This window comes from Eurosta solidaginis, chromosome 5, assembly GCF_040869045.1.
Source record: "Eurosta solidaginis isolate ZX-2024a chromosome 5, ASM4086904v1, whole genome shotgun sequence".
Taxonomy (NCBI): domain Eukaryota; kingdom Metazoa; phylum Arthropoda; class Insecta; order Diptera; family Tephritidae; genus Eurosta; species Eurosta solidaginis.
The window spans coordinates 190,363,148-190,380,614 of NC_090323.1; the positions used below are offsets into that span (position 1 = coordinate 190,363,148).

The 17,467-nt window shown below is 34.6% G+C and overlaps 2 protein-coding genes across 8 annotated transcripts in view; one reads left to right on the top strand and one right to left on the bottom strand.

Annotated features, from left to right (window-relative positions):
- Positions 1-17,467, top strand: part of Trmt112 (tRNA methyltransferase subunit 11-2) — a 123,450-nt gene that overhangs the window by 34,354 nt on the left and 71,629 nt on the right. The window lies entirely within an intron of this gene.
- The window catches only part of LOC137251938 (uncharacterized), a 54,733-nt gene that overhangs the window by 25,727 nt on the left and 11,539 nt on the right, over positions 1-17,467 (bottom strand). Inside the window, exon 1 of one of the 7 annotated variants that reach the window (XM_067786970.1) lies at positions 3,844-4,728. The exons of the other annotated variants lie outside the window; for them this stretch is intronic. The gene's annotated coding sequence lies outside the window, so the exon portion shown is untranslated. Of the gene's footprint in view, positions 1-3,843; positions 4,729-17,467 lie in introns of those variants that run through there. 7 annotated transcript variants of the gene reach the window in all.

Below are 17,467 nucleotides of genomic sequence, written 5' to 3' on the forward strand. Positions count from 1 at the left end.
AGTTCTTCTTTCTATATTTTGGCTGCTCCTTATGCCTCACTGCCTTGTAATTCTTTATAAATCCTTCTTTCCTGTTTTCGGTATAAACCTCCCTTTTTTTATTTAGTTTTTCTATAACTCTTTTTTTATTTTGCCTCATATTTTCTTTAATTTTTATTTTACTAACTTTTCCACTTTGTACATCTATGGGCGTACTTTTAATAGTAGAGTGATACCTATTATTGTAACTTCTAACAGCTCTTTGCATTATTTGTTTGATTGGCACATTTTTATTTGAAGAATATATAACTCTAAAAATTTCCGCGATAGAGTTATGCATTCTTTCTATATCTGCATTACCTGTAAGACTGTTTGGTTTGGTTAGATGAATTTGGACTCCTTCTTGGTCTAAAAATTCTTTAAGATGTGTTGTCCTGAATTCATTATCCGCAATTATTTTGTTTGGTTTTCCTATTTTCGAAAAATGGTTTTCTAATTGTTTGATTATCGATATGTGGTTTCTGTCATTCAGGGAATACGCTGCCCTAAATTTAGAGAACTTGTCTATTACCGTTAAAAAATGAAACCTTTTCATAACGTATGTATCTATGTGTATTATTTCATTTATGTCCGATGGTGTCTCGGTGTAATGAAATTGGTTTTTAATAGGACACCGGTCATATATTACTCCTTTACATATATCGCACTGATTGATTACCATTTGCACTAATTCCATTAGCTTTGGGTAATAGATTTTAATTCTTATTTTATTGTATGTTTCCCCTATGCCCGAATGCATGCTTTCCCTTACATGGTAAGGAGAGATTTGTTTTATTGCCTCGACTTCGGTTTCTATGTCTTGTGCCCTTATTGTACATTTTGTAAATTTTAACTGCCTATTATTAGAAAACAATTCTCTCAATTTTTGTTGAACTATGTTATAACTTGAGTCTGATAGCTCTGAGTATATACCTACATTGCCTTTTGTAATGTATTTCCGAAATATTTCGCCCATTACATCAAAGTCACTTTCTGCTATGAAAATTATTGTTTTCCCATGCAAAAATTTTGCTTCTTCAACTTTATTGTTAGTCAAAATTATTTGCATTTTATACTTATTTACAATTTCTTCCTTAATAAAGAAATGGTCCTGCAAATTTTCTTCTGCTGAGTGCATTGTTGCTAACGTTTCATTATCTTCTATGTTATTTGCTTCATAGTGGCTTGACTGTAAATCAAAATCCAATCCACTACTTTCGTTAACATCTTTATCTACTTTTTTCTCTTCCGCATCATCTGCACTATTTTCCAATCTACTCAGAAAATCTGCTACCTGGGTTTCCTTTCCTTTCAAATATTCTATATTGAAATCATATTCTCCTAGTTTGAGAAGCCATCTCTGATGTCTAGGTGACATGTCCTTACCTTTGTATTTGGTGTGAAGGAATTTAATTGGTTGGTGATCTGTAAAAATTTTAAACTTTTTTCCGTAGAGATAAGGTCTCAAATAATTTACGCTCCAGAGAATAGCTAAGAATTCTTTATCTGTAGCAGAATAATTTTTCTCATGGTTATTCAGTGTTCTAGATATGAAGCACACAGGGTGTCCTTCTTGTGATAGGACAGCACCAATTGCATAATTCGATGCGTCAGTTGTTAGTGTGAATGGCTTGTTAAAATTAGGATACCTTAAAACTGGATGCGTACTTATTAATGTTTTTAATTTTTCAAATGCTTCTACGTAGGTTGGATCCTTTAAGTTAATTTTAACATTCTTTTTTAAATATTTTGTTATAGGCTGAGCTATCTTCGCGTAGTCCTTTATGAACTTGCGGTAATAACCTGTAACGCCTAAAAAACTTTTTATTTGTTTTTCTGTTCTGGGCAATTTTAATGATTCTATCACTTTAATTTTATCGGGATTTGGTTTTAATCCTTCCTCTGTTAAAATATGACCCAAGAACTCTGTCTCCTTCTTCATAAAGTTACATTTATCGATTTGGATCTTCAAATTTGCTTTTTCTAACACTTTGAATATTTCTATTATTGTTTTTACGTGCTCTTGAAGGGATGTACTAAATATTAAAATATCGTCAAGATACACTACACATGTTTTATTAATAAAGTCCCGTAATGTTTCGTTCATTAACCGTTGAAATGTAGCCGGTGCATTTTTTAGTCCGAATGGCATTCTTATAAATTCGTATAAGCCATGAGGTGTGGCGAATGCCGTCTTTTCCCTATCCTGTTCTCTAATTAGAATCTGGTGATAACCTTTGGCTAGATCAAGTGTTGTAAAGTATCGAGCTTTTCCTAGCTTATCCAAAATAGAGTCTATATTTGGTAGGGGGTATTTATCGTCTATTGTCACCTCATTCAATTTTCTGTAGTCTATAACTATCCTGTATTTTCTTTCTCCAGAATTATCCTTTTTTTTGGGTACAACAATTAATGGGCTAGAATATCGTGAGCCACTTTTTCTTATAATTCCTTGTTCTTCCATTTCTTTTATTTGTTTTCTCACCTCTGCCTCATGTTGTGGGGGATATCGATATAATTTGCTGTTAATCTGTCCGTCTGTCGTCGTCCTAATTTCATGTACAACCTTCGTCGTGCTTGTTAGTTGGTCACCTTCTTTAAAAAATAAGTTTTTAAACCTTTTTATTATTTTTTCAACCTCCTCTCTTTCTTCCTTGTTTAAGTGGTCAAGTCTTATTCTGCTCCAGTCAAACTTGTTTGCTTCTAACGTATGAATTTCAAGATTTTTATATGGGTTACTTTCAAAATAAGTAGTTTTTTCATTAAGTGTTATATATCCATCCACTAAATTGATTGTTGTGTTAAAACAATTGAGTAGATCGATGCCTATTATAAAATTATATTTTCTGCCTTTTAATGGAGTTACTTTCCACTTAACTCTTGCATAATTCGGAAGATTAAATTCCGTTGGGGCTTCCGTCAATACTTCATATTTAATTATATCATTTTTAGTTATTGTACTAAATTCGATTGGATTCTTCAGCAAATTTTTTTTAAAGTCGTTTATATCACTATCGATTAAACTTATATTTGCTCCAGTATCAATCAGAGCAAAATATTTCTTGTTCCGCAATGTAAGCGTTATGGTGGGAAGACAGTCCGAGCTGGTCCCTCGAAAAAATTTTGCTCCTCTTCATCTGGATTTTCATTAAATTGGGTCCTATAATATTCACAATTATTTAATTCTTCTTTCCTTTCTTCTTGGTTTGCCCGAATTTTTTCTAAATTATCAATCTCCATCGGTTCCGCTCGGTCTTGCCTAGGTTGATTACCGCGATTTTGACCGGAATTTGGCCTAGGGTTTCCTACCTTTGGGTACCTCTGAAGTTGATCTGAACTACTTCTGTAGTTATTATTTTGGTAATAATTTTGAGGACTCTGCCTCCTTTGTAATGACACATTTTCCCTATTTTGGTATGACCCTTGCTGATTTTGTCTTACTTGTGCTGAGTTTCCTTGATTATTTCTAAAATTACCAGAGCTTCTCTCGCCTTGGCCTGTGTTTTTATTTGGAACTTGTGGCGTTTGGTTATAGTTTTTCTTCGGCCACTCTCTATACCTTTCTTCTCTTCTATATATTTTTCTATATTCAGGTCGGATACACGTATCCTCGAATCTTCTTTGATTCATTATGGATATAATTTGGCCTAATTCCCTACATTCATATATTTTGTCTAGCAACGTGCCCTGTGTCATCTCCTTGGTTGTGTTTACTAGGAGACTATCTATGTTAGTGAGATCCATTCCCTGTCCTCCCCTATAGTATACTATAAGCTCATCGGCTTTATACTTAATATTTTGAATTTCAACAGCCAGTTCACTTACCGAGTTCACCTTAAGGGCTGTTATCCGTTTATATATCTCGTGAGGCTCCGTGTCGGGCTTGAATCTCATCTTTAACACTTCTTTTATCAGTTGCCAGTCGTCTGGGCGAGGGATATTTATTACTACGTTTTTCGCTTCGCCCTGTATGGTCCGGTAGAAGATCATCCTCGTCGCCTCTTTCTTCTCGTTTTCGTTGTCTATTGTTGATAGCAGGTATTCTATGCTCGAGAAGAAAGAGTTTACCGATACATCGCCTCGCCCGGTGAAAATTGGAATCTGGGCGATGTTCTTCGACACCCGGTCCGTCCTCGTATGGTCCGCTCTGTGTTGCAGCTCCAGGTATGCTGCCCTCAGCACCTCCAACTGTTGTTCCCGTCTGGCCAGTTCCTCGACCAGATCTACTGGTGCCATTTGAGCCTGATTTTCCGTCATATTCCTTCGTTCGTCGTGTTCTCTTTGCCTTCCTGAAGCCAATTTGTTGCCGCTTTGCTGCTGATTTGTGGGTGGTGGCTATATGTATTATATGCACACTGCACTACCACTTTTTGTTTTATTTTTTGTTACTATTTAGCTGTGGGTGGTGGCTATATTTACTTATATGCACACTACACTACCACTTTTTTAGTTGTGTTCTTTTGTGGGTGGTCACTATACGACTGTATGTCACTGCACTGCCACTTTTTAGTTGTGTTCTTTTGTGGGTGGTCACTATAGGACTGTATGTAACTGCACTGTCACTTTTTAGTTGTTCGTATCACGATCCTTTTATATATATATAAAGGATTACCGACTGCGCCAATTTCGTCGTAGTTGCGGCAAGCGGATTTTTTAAAAAATGCCAAAGGCAATGGCTTAGATAAAATAACAACCGAGAACTAGACTTTAACTCGAGAGACTTCAAACCAAACTGAATTCTTTTCTTTATTCAAATTAAAAGAAAGCGTAAATGTACAATGATTTAAATGCTTACTACTAATTAGCCTGAATTGTTTATTTAAAACAATGGTGAAAATGCTTACTACTAATTAACCGGAATTGTTTACTTAAATTTTGCAATGACTATAATTTTGAATTGGGCCGGAAGTTGCTTTTATTTATTTTGTTATGCTTAATATGAATTTGTCGATATCGTCTTGTGCTGAGTCTGCACTTACATAAGTTGACGATTTATTGGTAATTGGGGGGTTATTGGCATTATACATAACTACTACCCCTTTTAGATTAGGATTCTCCTGAATTCTACTATTTAGTTTTAATATTACTCGTTTATGCTTAATCATTGAAATTATGAAAATTGATATTATTAAAGAAGTTATTACTGCAATACATACATATGAAATTTTACTATGGTAATATAAGTTTACAATACTACTCAAATTTGATTTATTTATTTTTATTACATCGCTTAGCTTAATTTTTTGTGTAAAGTTATGTCTTTTTTCATATTGATAGTAAACAATTTTTTCTTCGAAGATTTCTTCTGAATTAGAGAAATAGTAGTCATTAATTTTAATTGAACAATTTCTGTATTGTATTAGATTATGTTTGTTAAGTATAATTTCATTTTTTGAGCATGTTTGATTAATTAACAAATTTTGTGCATTTTTAACAAGAATTGTATCTAAATCTATTTCTATTATTTCTAGCTCTTTAATTTTAGAGAATTGACAGTTTGAGGTTAATGTACAATGTGAGCTTGTTTTCATTTTTTTCAATTGTTTATTTTCTTCAAATTTAAAAATTTGATTATCGTATTTAAAAATTTTTTCAATTTCACTATCTATTTCGTTATAATCTTTGTTAGGTATTGGTATGAGATATCTAATTCTAACATTTACAAAAGTAATGCGAATTTTTATACTAAGAACTAAATATGTGTTATTGAAATATGCTGTTCCGGATTGTAAATATTTTAATTTATTGTAATCAATATCATATCTAAATATCTCATCACTTGTTAATATGCTGGGATGCACAATATTATATTTGGATGCTACTACGCTATCTAGTATTTGTTCGATTCTAGCCTTTAACAATTGTATTTTTGTTAATTGTTCTAAATATAAACTTCGCTCATATTCCTCATCCATAATTTTTTGTATGGTATTAAATTCTTTTTCTAATATTGTCCTGTCGCTATTAATAACATTATTTAACTGTTCTAATGCTATTTCGAAATAATTATTTACTTCTACCTGTTTATTGATTTTTTCTCCTGTCTGTAAGAGATGGTTTTTTATGTCCTGTCTATCTTCATCATCCATGGTGCCGAATATACATTTCGATAGGCTACCAACGCCATTAACTAGTCCCCGTTTGTGTCTCATGACTTTTGGTCGAAGTGTTAATTGTTTATTTCTCGTATCTATTATTTCTAAATGAAGTAATTCCTTGTACTTTGCTTTCATTAGCACTACATTGTCCGTTATTTTGTCTAAAATGTCCTCTATTTTGCTAATGTTAATCATCTGAAGAATTATTTTTGTGTCCTTAACTATTTCTTGGTCTCTCATTTGTATATCTGTGAATCCTGTTTCGTCCCTTATTTGTGTTACAGTAATTTGTCCGTTAATTTGGCATGTCCATTGTATTATCAATAAAAGTATCAGCATTATCTGAAAATTTAAGCGGTCTTTTAATATTGCATGGGTGTATGCCTTCTAAGTTCTTCTTTCTATATTTTGGCTGCTCCTTATGCCTCACTGCCTTGTAATTCTTTATAAATCCTTCTTTCCTGTTTTCGGTATAAACCTCCCTTTTTTTATTTAGTTTTTCTATAACTCTTTTTTTATTTTGCCTCATATTTTCTTTAATTTTTATTTTACTAACTTTTCCACTTTGTACATCTATGGGCGTACTTTTAATAGTAGAGTGATACCTATTATTGTAACTTCTAACAGCTCTTTGCATTATTTGTTTGATTGGCACATTTTTATTTGAAGAATATATAACTCTAAAAATTTCCGCGATAGAGTTATGCATTCTTTCTATATCTGCATTACCTGTAAGACTGTTTGGTTTGGTTAGATGAATTTGGACTCCTTCTTGGTCTAAAAATTCTTTAAGATGTGTTGTCCTGAATTCATTATCCGCAATTATTTTGTTTGGTTTTCCTATTTTCGAAAAATGGTTTTCTAATTGTTTGATTATCGATATGTGGTTTCTGTCATTCAGGGAATACGCTGCCCTAAATTTAGAGAACTTGTCTATTACCGTTAAAAAATGAAACCTTTTCATAACGTATGTATCTATGTGTATTATTTCATTTATGTCCGATGGTGTCTCGGTGTAATGAAATTGGTTTTTAATAGGACACCGGTCATATATTACTCCTTTACATATATCGCACTGATTGATTACCATTTGCACTAATTCCATTAGCTTTGGGTAATAGATTTTAATTCTTATTTTATTGTATGTTTCCCCTATGCCCGAATGCATGCTTTCCCTTACATGGTAAGGAGAGATTTGTTTTATTGCCTCGACTTCGGTTTCTATGTCTTGTGCCCTTATTGTACATTTTGTAAATTTTAACTGCCTATTATTAGAAAACAATTCTCTCAATTTTTGTTGAACTATGTTATAACTTGAGTCTGATAGCTCTGAGTATATACCTACATTGCCTTTTGTAATGTATTTCCGAAATATTTCGCCCATTACATCAAAGTCACTTTCTGCTATGAAAATTATTGTTTTCCCATGCAAAAATTTTGCTTCTTCAACTTTATTGTTAGTCAAAATTATTTGCATTTTATACTTATTTACAATTTCTTCCTTAATAAAGAAATGGTCCTGCAAATTTTCTTCTGCTGAGTGCATTGTTGCTAACGTTTCATTATCTTCTATGTTATTTGCTTCATAGTGGCTTGACTGTAAATCAAAATCCAATCCACTACTTTCGTTAACATCTTTATCTACTTTTTTCTCTTCCGCATCATCTGCACTATTTTCCAATCTACTCAGAAAATCTGCTACCTGGGTTTCCTTTCCTTTCAAATATTCTATATTGAAATCATATTCTCCTAGTTTGAGAAGCCATCTCTGATGTCTAGGTGACATGTCCTTACCTTTGTATTTGGTGTGAAGGAATTTAATTGGTTGGTGATCTGTAAAAATTTTAAACTTTTTTCCGTAGAGATAAGGTCTCAAATAATTTACGCTCCAGAGAATAGCTAAGAATTCTTTATCTGTAGCAGAATAATTTTTCTCATGGTTATTCAGTGTTCTAGATATGAAGCACACAGGGTGTCCTTCTTGTGATAGGACAGCACCAATTGCATAATTCGATGCGTCAGTTGTTAGTGTGAATGGCTTGTCAAAATTAGGATACCTTAAAACTGGATGCGTACTTATTAATGTTTTTAATTTTTCAAATGCTTCTACGTAGGTTGGATCCTTTAAGTTAATTTTAACATTCTTTTTTAAATATTTTGTTATAGGCTGAGCTATCTTCGCGTAGTCCTTTATGAACTTGCGGTAATAACCTGTAACGCCTAAAAAACTTTTTATTTGTTTTTCTGTTCTGGGCAATTTTAATGATTCTATCACTTTAATTTTATCGGGATTTGGTTTTAATCCTTCCTCTGTTAAAATATGACCCAAGAACTCTGTCTCCTTCTTCATAAAGTTACATTTATCGATTTGGATCTTCAAATTTGCTTTTTCTAACACTTTGAATATTTCTATTATTGTTTTTACGTGCTCTTGAAGGGATGTACTAAATATTAAAATATCGTCAAGATACACTACACATGTTTTATTAATAAAGTCCCGTAATGTTTCGTTCATTAACCGTTGAAATGTAGCCGGTGCATTTTTTAGTCCGAATGGCATTCTTATAAATTCGTATAAGCCATGAGGTGTGGCGAATGCCGTCTTTTCCCTATCCTGTTCTCTAATTAGAATCTGGTGATAACCTTTGGCTAGATCAAGTGTTGTAAAGTATCGAGCTTTTCCTAGCTTATCCAAAATAGAGTCTATATTTGGTAGGGGGTATTTATCGTCTATTGTCACCTCATTCAATTTTCTGTAGTCTATAACTATCCTGTATTTTCTTTCTCCAGAATTATCCTTTTTTTTGGGTACAACAATTAATGGGCTAGAATATCGTGAGCCACTTTTTCTTATAATTCCTTGTTCTTCCATTTCTTTTATTTGTTTTCTCACCTCTGCCTCATGTTGTGGGGGATATCGATATAATTTGCTGTTAATCTGTCCGTCTGTCGTCGTCCTAATTTCATGTACAACCTTCGTCGTGCTTGTTAGTTGGTCACCTTCTTTAAAAAATAAGTTTTTAAACCTTTTTATTATTTTTTCAACCTCCTCTCTTTCTTCCTTGTTTAAGTGGTCAAGTCTTATTCTGCTCCAGTCAAACTTGTTTGCTTCTAACGTATGAATTTCAAGATTTTTATATGGGTTACTTTCAAAATAAGTAGTTTTTTCATTAAGTGTTATATATCCATCCACTAAATTGATTGTTGTGTTAAAACAATTGAGTAGATCGATGCCTATTATAAAATTATATTTTCTGCCTTTTAATGGAGTTACTTTCCACTTAACTCTTGCATAATTCGGAAGATTAAATTCCGTTGGGGCTTCCGTCAATACTTCATATTTAATTATATCATTTTTAGTTATTGTACTAAATTCGATTGGATTCTTCAGCAAATTTTTTTTAAAGTCGTTTATATCACTATCGATTAAACTTATATTTGCTCCAGTATCAATCAGAGCAAAATATTTCTTGTTCCGCAATGTAAGCGTTATGGTGGGAAGACAGTCCGAGCTGGTCCCTCGAAAAAATTTTGCTCCTCTTCATCTGGATTTTCATTAAATTGGGTCCTATAATATTCACAATTATTTAATTCTTCTTTCCTTTCTTCTTGGTTTGCCCGAATTTTTTCTAAATTATCAATCTCCATCGGTTCCGCTCGGTCTTGCCTAGGTTGATTACCGCGATTTTGACCGGAATTTGGCCTAGGGTTTCCTACCTTTGGGTACCTCTGAAGTTGATCTGAACTACTTCTGTAGTTATTATTTTGGTAATAATTTTGAGGACTCTGCCTCCTTTGTAATGACACATTTTCCCTATTTTGGTATGACCCTTGCTGATTTTGTCTTACTTGTGCTGAGTTTCCTTGATTATTTCTAAAATTACCAGAGCTTCTCTCGCCTTGGCCTGTGTTTTTATTTGGAACTTGTGGCGTTTGGTTATAGTTTTTCTTCGGCCACTCTCTATACCTTTCTTCTCTTCTATATATTTTTCTATATTCAGGTCGGATACACGTATCCTCGAATCTTCTTTGATTCATTATGGATATAATTTGGCCTAATTCCCTACATTCATATATTTTGTCTAGCAACGTGCCCTGTGTCATCTCCTTGGTTGTGTTTACTAGGAGACTATCTATGTTAGTGAGATCCATTCCCTGTCCTCCCCTATAGTATACTATAAGCTCATCGGCTTTATACTTAATATTTTGAATTTCAACAGCCAGTTCACTTACCGAGTTCACCTTAAGGGCTGTTATCCGTTTATATATCTCGTGAGGCTCCGTGTCGGGCTTGAATCTCATCTTTAACACTTCTTTTATCAGTTGCCAGTCGTCTGGGCGAGGGATATTTATTACTACGTTTTTCGCTTCGCCCTGTATGGTCCGGTAGAAGATCATCCTCGTCGCCTCTTTCTTCTCGTTTTCGTTGTCTATTGTTGATAGCAGGTATTCTATGCTCGAGAAGAAAGAGTTTACCGATACATCGCCTCGCCCGGTGAAAATTGGAATCTGGGCGATGTTCTTCGACACCCGGTCCGTCCTCGTATGGTCCGCTCTGTGTTGCAGCTCCAGGTATGCTGCCCTCAGCGCCTCCAACTGTTGTTCCCGTCTGGCCAGTTCCTCGACCAGATCTACTGGTGCCATTTGAGCCTGATTTTCCGTCATATTCCTTCGTTCGTCGTGTTCTCTTTGCCTTCCTGAAGCCAATTTGTTGCCGCTTTGCTGCTGATTTGTGGGTGGTGGCTATATGTATTATATGCACACTGCACTACCACTTTTTGTTTTATTTTTTGTTACTATTTAGCTGTGGGTGGTGGCTATATTTACTTATATGCACACTACACTACCACTTTTTTAGTTGTGTTCTTTTGTGGGTGGTCACTATACGACTGTATGTCACTGCACTGCCACTTTTTAGTTGTGTTCTTTTGTGGGTGGTCACTATAGGACCGTATGTAACTGCACTGTCACTTTTTAGTTGTTCGTATCACGATCCTTTTATATATATATAAAGGATTACCGACTGCGCCAATTTCGTCGTAGTTGCGGCAAGCGGATTTTTTAAAAAATGCCAAAGGCAATGGCTTAAATAAAATAACAACCGAGAACTAGACTTTAACTCGAGAGACTTCAAACCAAACTGAATTCTTTTCTTTATTCAAATTAAAAGAAAGCGTAAATGTACAATGATTTAAATGCTTACTACTAATTAGCCTGAATTGTTTATTTAAAACAATGGTGAAAATGCTTACTACTAATTAACCGGAATTGTTTACTTAAATTTTGCAATGACTATAATTTTGAATTGGGCCGGAAGTTGCTTTTATTTATTTTGTTATGCTTAATATGAATTTGTCGATATCGTCTTGTGCTGAGTCTGCACTTACATAAGTTGACGATTTATTGGTAATTGGGGGGTTATTGGCATTATACATAACTCGTGCGCCCCCTAGCGCTGTCTGCTGTCATCGACCTCTGAATTAAGTTTGAAATTTCAAGTCTATAGCTCATCGAGAAGTTACTAAAAAGCTGGTTTGAAAATTTTCAAGTTCTTATCTAATTATTTCGATCAGTGTGCCACCTAATGGATTTTTTCCTTTTGCTGCATTGTCACGGTATTCTAACCCACATATGTGTAAAGTTTCACGTTTGTAGTTCAATGAGAATTTAATTAAAAATCGATTGCAAGATTTGTATGAAAAGCGCACAAATATTCAAGCGACCTAATATAAAGGAAGTAAAAAAGCTGAAATTTTATGTTTGAACGAAATATCTACCTGAAATCTATACAAAAATTTTATGGTGAATAATTTTGTTGTACATTTTAATCTATTAGCACTTTGATGGAAGGAAAATTTCGACCCCTGTTTGAAAGTTTGTTAAAGAAAAATTAGAAATCTCTAGACAGGTAAATGCTCTAGAGCAATTTATGCAATAAATTCAATACACTAGCATAGACAGGGCATTTATGAAAAAAAAATTAAAGAAGGCGTTCTCGAACAATCAACCAAGATAGAAAATTTGGATTTTCCATCAAAATCATATACTTTTTACTTCCTTTATATTAAGTCACTTCCATGTGTATCGCAATGTTTCTTTTAGTAACTTCTTAAAACCGAGAACATACTTCAGACCCCGTTGACAATGCAACAAAAAAGAAGAAACTTTGGCTAATTGGCCAAGGATCTCCTACATAAGGGAGAGCCTGAAACATTAAAATTAAGTGTGATCGATTGTTATGTAGAATGTCATTCAGCTACAAGTTTGAAATTTCAATAGTTGATACACTGTTTGGGATATTTAGAAAGTTTGGGTATTTTCGAAGTGAGAAGTATACATCTACATATATTGGGTCCCAGGACACAAGGGGATACAAGGAATGAAAAAGCAGATGAGCCAGCTAAAAAGGGTGCAACCCTCGAAGTTTGTACCATGGACGTCCCAATAAAATGGTGAGTGATGAAAAGAATGCGAGATGTGCACATCAACGATCAAGCAGGAAAAGCGGGGAGCCGCGTGGCTGCAACGTGTCGAAGATCATGTACAGGTCTTACAACCTTGAACTAACAAAGTTACTTTTACCATTAAAACTAAAGGACTGAAGGCTCACTGCCTTCTGGCGTTATATGCATTTAAATTAGTCCTCGTCAGTGATAGCGAATGTAAGAAGTGCAGATTGGAGGAGGGAACGATGGAGTATGTTTCATGCTCGTGCCCTGCCCTCGCCAAGCTAAGACTCTAGCAATAAGAAGTGTTTAAGCTTGCAGATATAGAAGCAGCACACTTCATGGGCCCTAGAGAAAAAGTTAAAAAGTCGAAATCAAAGACGGAACCGAAACTGGACGACATCTTTTAAATTTTCTATCTATGGTTTCTTATCGATTAGTTTTCGGTTTGTTATATGTGTGTTATAGACGAATTAATTTTCTATCGATAAAAGGACTTTGGCGTTCGTTAAACGATGGTCCAGGGAATTCGACGACCTATATGTCACTAAAACGCTCTTTATGTCATGGGTTAGGCCTTTTTAGAATACGCTGCCATAATTTGGAATCTTCATTATCCGACTCAGTGTGATAAATTAGAATCGGTGCAAAAACAATTTTTGCTTTTTGCGTTACGACTCTTACCATGGGAACCGTCAAAAAATCTTCCTCTTTACTATAGGCGGTTAAAACTTTTACAGCTGCTTACGCTACATAGTCGTAGGGAAATGCTTGGTATCTCATTTTTAATTCAACTTTCGTTGTCTGTGTTTTGGTTTCAACAAACACTGCAGAAACATTGACAGCTGCGACTCACTGCTCGAATTAAAAAGATATCTACTTTCAACCTCAAATACTTAATTAAATATAGTCAGTGGGTGTCAACTCCCACGTTATCAATCGGATCCTTTCTGACCCTAACGCCTCTTGTGGACACTTATCGCCAGCTCCTTTCTGAGCACTTCGTGTCAACCCCCTACTGCGCACATGTATTACTTACAAATACATATGTTATCTTTTTCTTTAACTTTAACTGAATAGTATTTAGTATCTGTAAGTTTACTCACACTTCCTTTCTAGTTTTTTTCAAAAAACTATTGATAAATAAAAAATAAAGGAATGTAAGGCGCGATAACCTCCGAAGAGTTTTTAGGCGAGCTTCTTTTCCAATTTGCCACGTGCTCCTTTAATTTTTCCTTCAATTGGCGGAACAGGACCTACTTATTTTATGCCGACTCCAAACGGCACCTGCAAGGCAGATGAGTTTTCACTGAGAGCTATTCATGGCAGAAATACACTCGGAGTGCTTGCCAAACACTGCCCAGGGGTGGCCCCGCTTAGAAAAATTGTCTTCTAATTGAAATAACTTGTTCCTAAATTTTGATGTTGCTTTTCCCGGGGCGTGAACCCAAGATCTTCGGTGCGGATGGCGGAGCACGCTACCATCACACCGCGGCGGCCGCCACTATCGATACATAACCAAAAAATTTATCAACAAGTTATGGATTTGTTATCAAAAATGATCGATATATTATCGAAAAACTATCAATTTATGATTGAAAAGTTATCGGTCATTAAGGAAAATTTTTCAAAAATTATCGATTGTTATCGAAGTGTGATCGATTTTTTATGGAAATGTTGTCGATTTGTTGTAGAAAATTTATTGATTTGAAAAATTTTCAATTTGTTATCAAAAAAATTTATGATTGAAAAGTTATCGGTCATTAAGGAAAATTTTTAAAAAATTATCGATTTGCTATCGGAGTGTGATCTATTTTTTATGGAAGGGTTGTCGATTTGTTGTAGAAAATTTATTGATTTGAAAAATTTTCAATTTGTTATCAAAAAATTATCAATTTATGATCGAAAAGTTATCGGTTATTAAGGAAAATTTTTCAAAAATTATCGATTTGTTATCGGAGTGTGATCGATTTTTTATGGAAGGGTTGTCGATTTGTTGTAGAAAATTTATTGATTTGAAAAATTTTCAATTTGTTATCAAAAGGTTCCCATAGTTTATCGCAGTGCTACTAATTTTGTACCAGCTTGTAATCGATTTGTTATCGACGATTTATCGGTTTCTTATGAAACAGATACCGACAAAACTTCACTTTTAAATCGAAGGCACATCTGCAACCCGATATAGCCGGCAAGAAACCAATGAGAAGCCGATGACTCGGCGGTAACAACTTGATAACTTCAAGATAATAATTTAAACATTACTTGTACTAGTTGTAACAGATAAGAAGCTCTTCCCAAAAAGTTGGTAAAGATGTCACTATTGTGGTTTGATTTTAACTCCTGCGCGATCATTTTCTAGACATTTACCTGGATGTTAACACATAAGATTTCACGAGTACCCACATCTTTTTTTTTTTTTTTGAGTAATTTGGCAGTATTTACAGTATTTCAACACACATGTAAAATCTATATGTTATTTGTGTCACTGTAACAAAAATGTCAACATACAACATTGCAAATGTTTGTACATCTTAACTTCGGCGAGCATGTCAATGTCCTTACAAAACAGAAGTAAAAGGTCCTTAATTAGCATATTTTTCTTATGACGGTTATATATAAATTGTGACACGTGATAAATACCACACTTGTCTATGAAGTGCACAAATATAATTCATAGAGGAAATATAATGCGAGGGTGGCGCGAAAGCAATGACAGCAAAAGTCACTTGAGAATCCTTTGCTTGTCAATTAAAGGTTAAATGCTGAGGGAAATAAATGAAAATATATGTGAATGAGGTACATATGGAAATGTTTATCAGCATACGTGACTAATGAATGCTTATTTTTTGAAGCAAGGCGCATCCCATTAATCATACGATACTTCATTCATCATACTAAAAAAAAACCTTTGAAATAGAGTGGTCACTAAACTTAGTCTTCCTTTTTAGCGTCACACGGCTGCTTTTCCGACTCGATTTTAGATTTCGACATCTTGCCCATCTGTTCGGGTTTCACATACTAAAAGGTAAAGTCCACAATATCGAGTCTCTTAGGTCAATTTCGAATCAGTACCATTTTGATTGACGTTAACTACCGACTTTATCATTGTCTATATTATGGAAAGAACTCTATTCTCGTACCTTGTAAACTTTCATGAAGACAGATTAAGTACTTTAAGCGTGAATGACTTGCAAAAATACTTACTCATGCGAAGTGCAAATTGCGTCACAAAAAAGTTACCCCTTCCTAATAAAATATATGAAATATCAAAAAGGAGCTTTAGGGTATTATAATAGAATCTTATCGTATGTAAGAATTTCGGTTGAAGAAAGGCCTGTCTCAGAATTTGTTTCAAAAACGCCCTATCCAAACAAAAGCCTGCTACTTTTTAACATGAGGTATGCCGTTAACGAAAAAATTCTGGAACAGGGCGTTCTTCAACCAATTTCTGAGATAGGGCATTTTTGAAAAATATTCTAGGATAGAGTGTTTAATATTTTCGAAACGACAGCTGAGATAGGGTGATATTCCACTCAGCAGTCGATATCTTCATGAAGGCATGTAGGTCTACTGCGTCTACAACGTCGTCGATAACGCCGGTAACTTGTGGATAACAAATTGGTAACTCTTCGATATCAATTCAATATATTTTCGATAACAAATCGATGACTTTCCAATAACAAATCTATATATTTTTTATAGCAAATCGATAACTCGTCGATAAAATACTCTTAGTTGCCTCGTTCGCCTGTTTTCCCTAGGGTTTAGACTTTTCGCGAACAGCCTTCTCGATTAGTTTCTTATTTACTTCTCTCGTCTGTTGCATCTCATACTCACTCTTGTCTTTGTGTGAGTAATATCATTTGCGCTCTTTGTTATTGTGTATATGTGTGAGTAATGTTGCCTACGCTCTTACCTGCTGTGTTCATGTCTGCGTAGCTATTTGTTGGCCATTCTGCGTATATTGCTGTTGTAGTTTTGCAGTATTTATTTACATGCGGCATAGTGACGTGTCAAAACTAATTTTCCCAATAATATAGTAATACAAGACGTTTGTGTCAATTTGTAAAAAATTTGCAAAGACCAATTATACGGCCTCAAGTCATAACGATGGCTTAAAAGCTATGAGCGCCAAAAAGCTTACTAGCTCTATTTGGTCACTCTCATGTGCATAAGTATGTAGGTACATCTATTTGAGTATATATATGCTTACTCTGACGACGTCGCATCGTATTCAAATACATATCTACCTTCAAGTTGATTCCCGGACAAGTGAATTAAACAGCTTCTGCTCAATACGAAGTTATTTATTTTTTACCTGTGTATAAGCATGCTGCTAGGATTACGGGAAAACTTGACAATATTAAAAAACATATTCACACATATAAAAGCGTAATGCAGGCTCGCATTAATCCTTAAACCAAGTAAGCACCTAACTTCGCGTTTATGGCCCATTTTAGAGTTTATCAGTACGGGAAAAATCCAAAATGGCCCATTAACTCGAGTTTATGGCGCAATGCAAATGTAATATGACCCTGTAAAGTGGTACTTTTCGTATTGCACAATGCTAGATTACTAACAAAATATAAGGAGCCTACGGACACATAGTTGGATTAACAAGCTTTGCTCTTTTTTAACACGCTTTTATTAGCTTGGCCTGTATGTAACGGAATCTTTGAACTTAATTTTCACCGGTTCCTAGAAGTCTGATTAATTTGAAACTTTGCATACGTATCAAGGGCCGATGACAATGCATTAATGTGATGGTGTGGTGACATAAGGTCAACGGCCATAAGGTCAATTGGCCTTATTACCACTTTGAATGGCCATAGGTTTGATTGAAACTTTGCACACGTATCACGGCTCGATGACAATGCATTATTGTGATGGTGTGGTGACATAAGG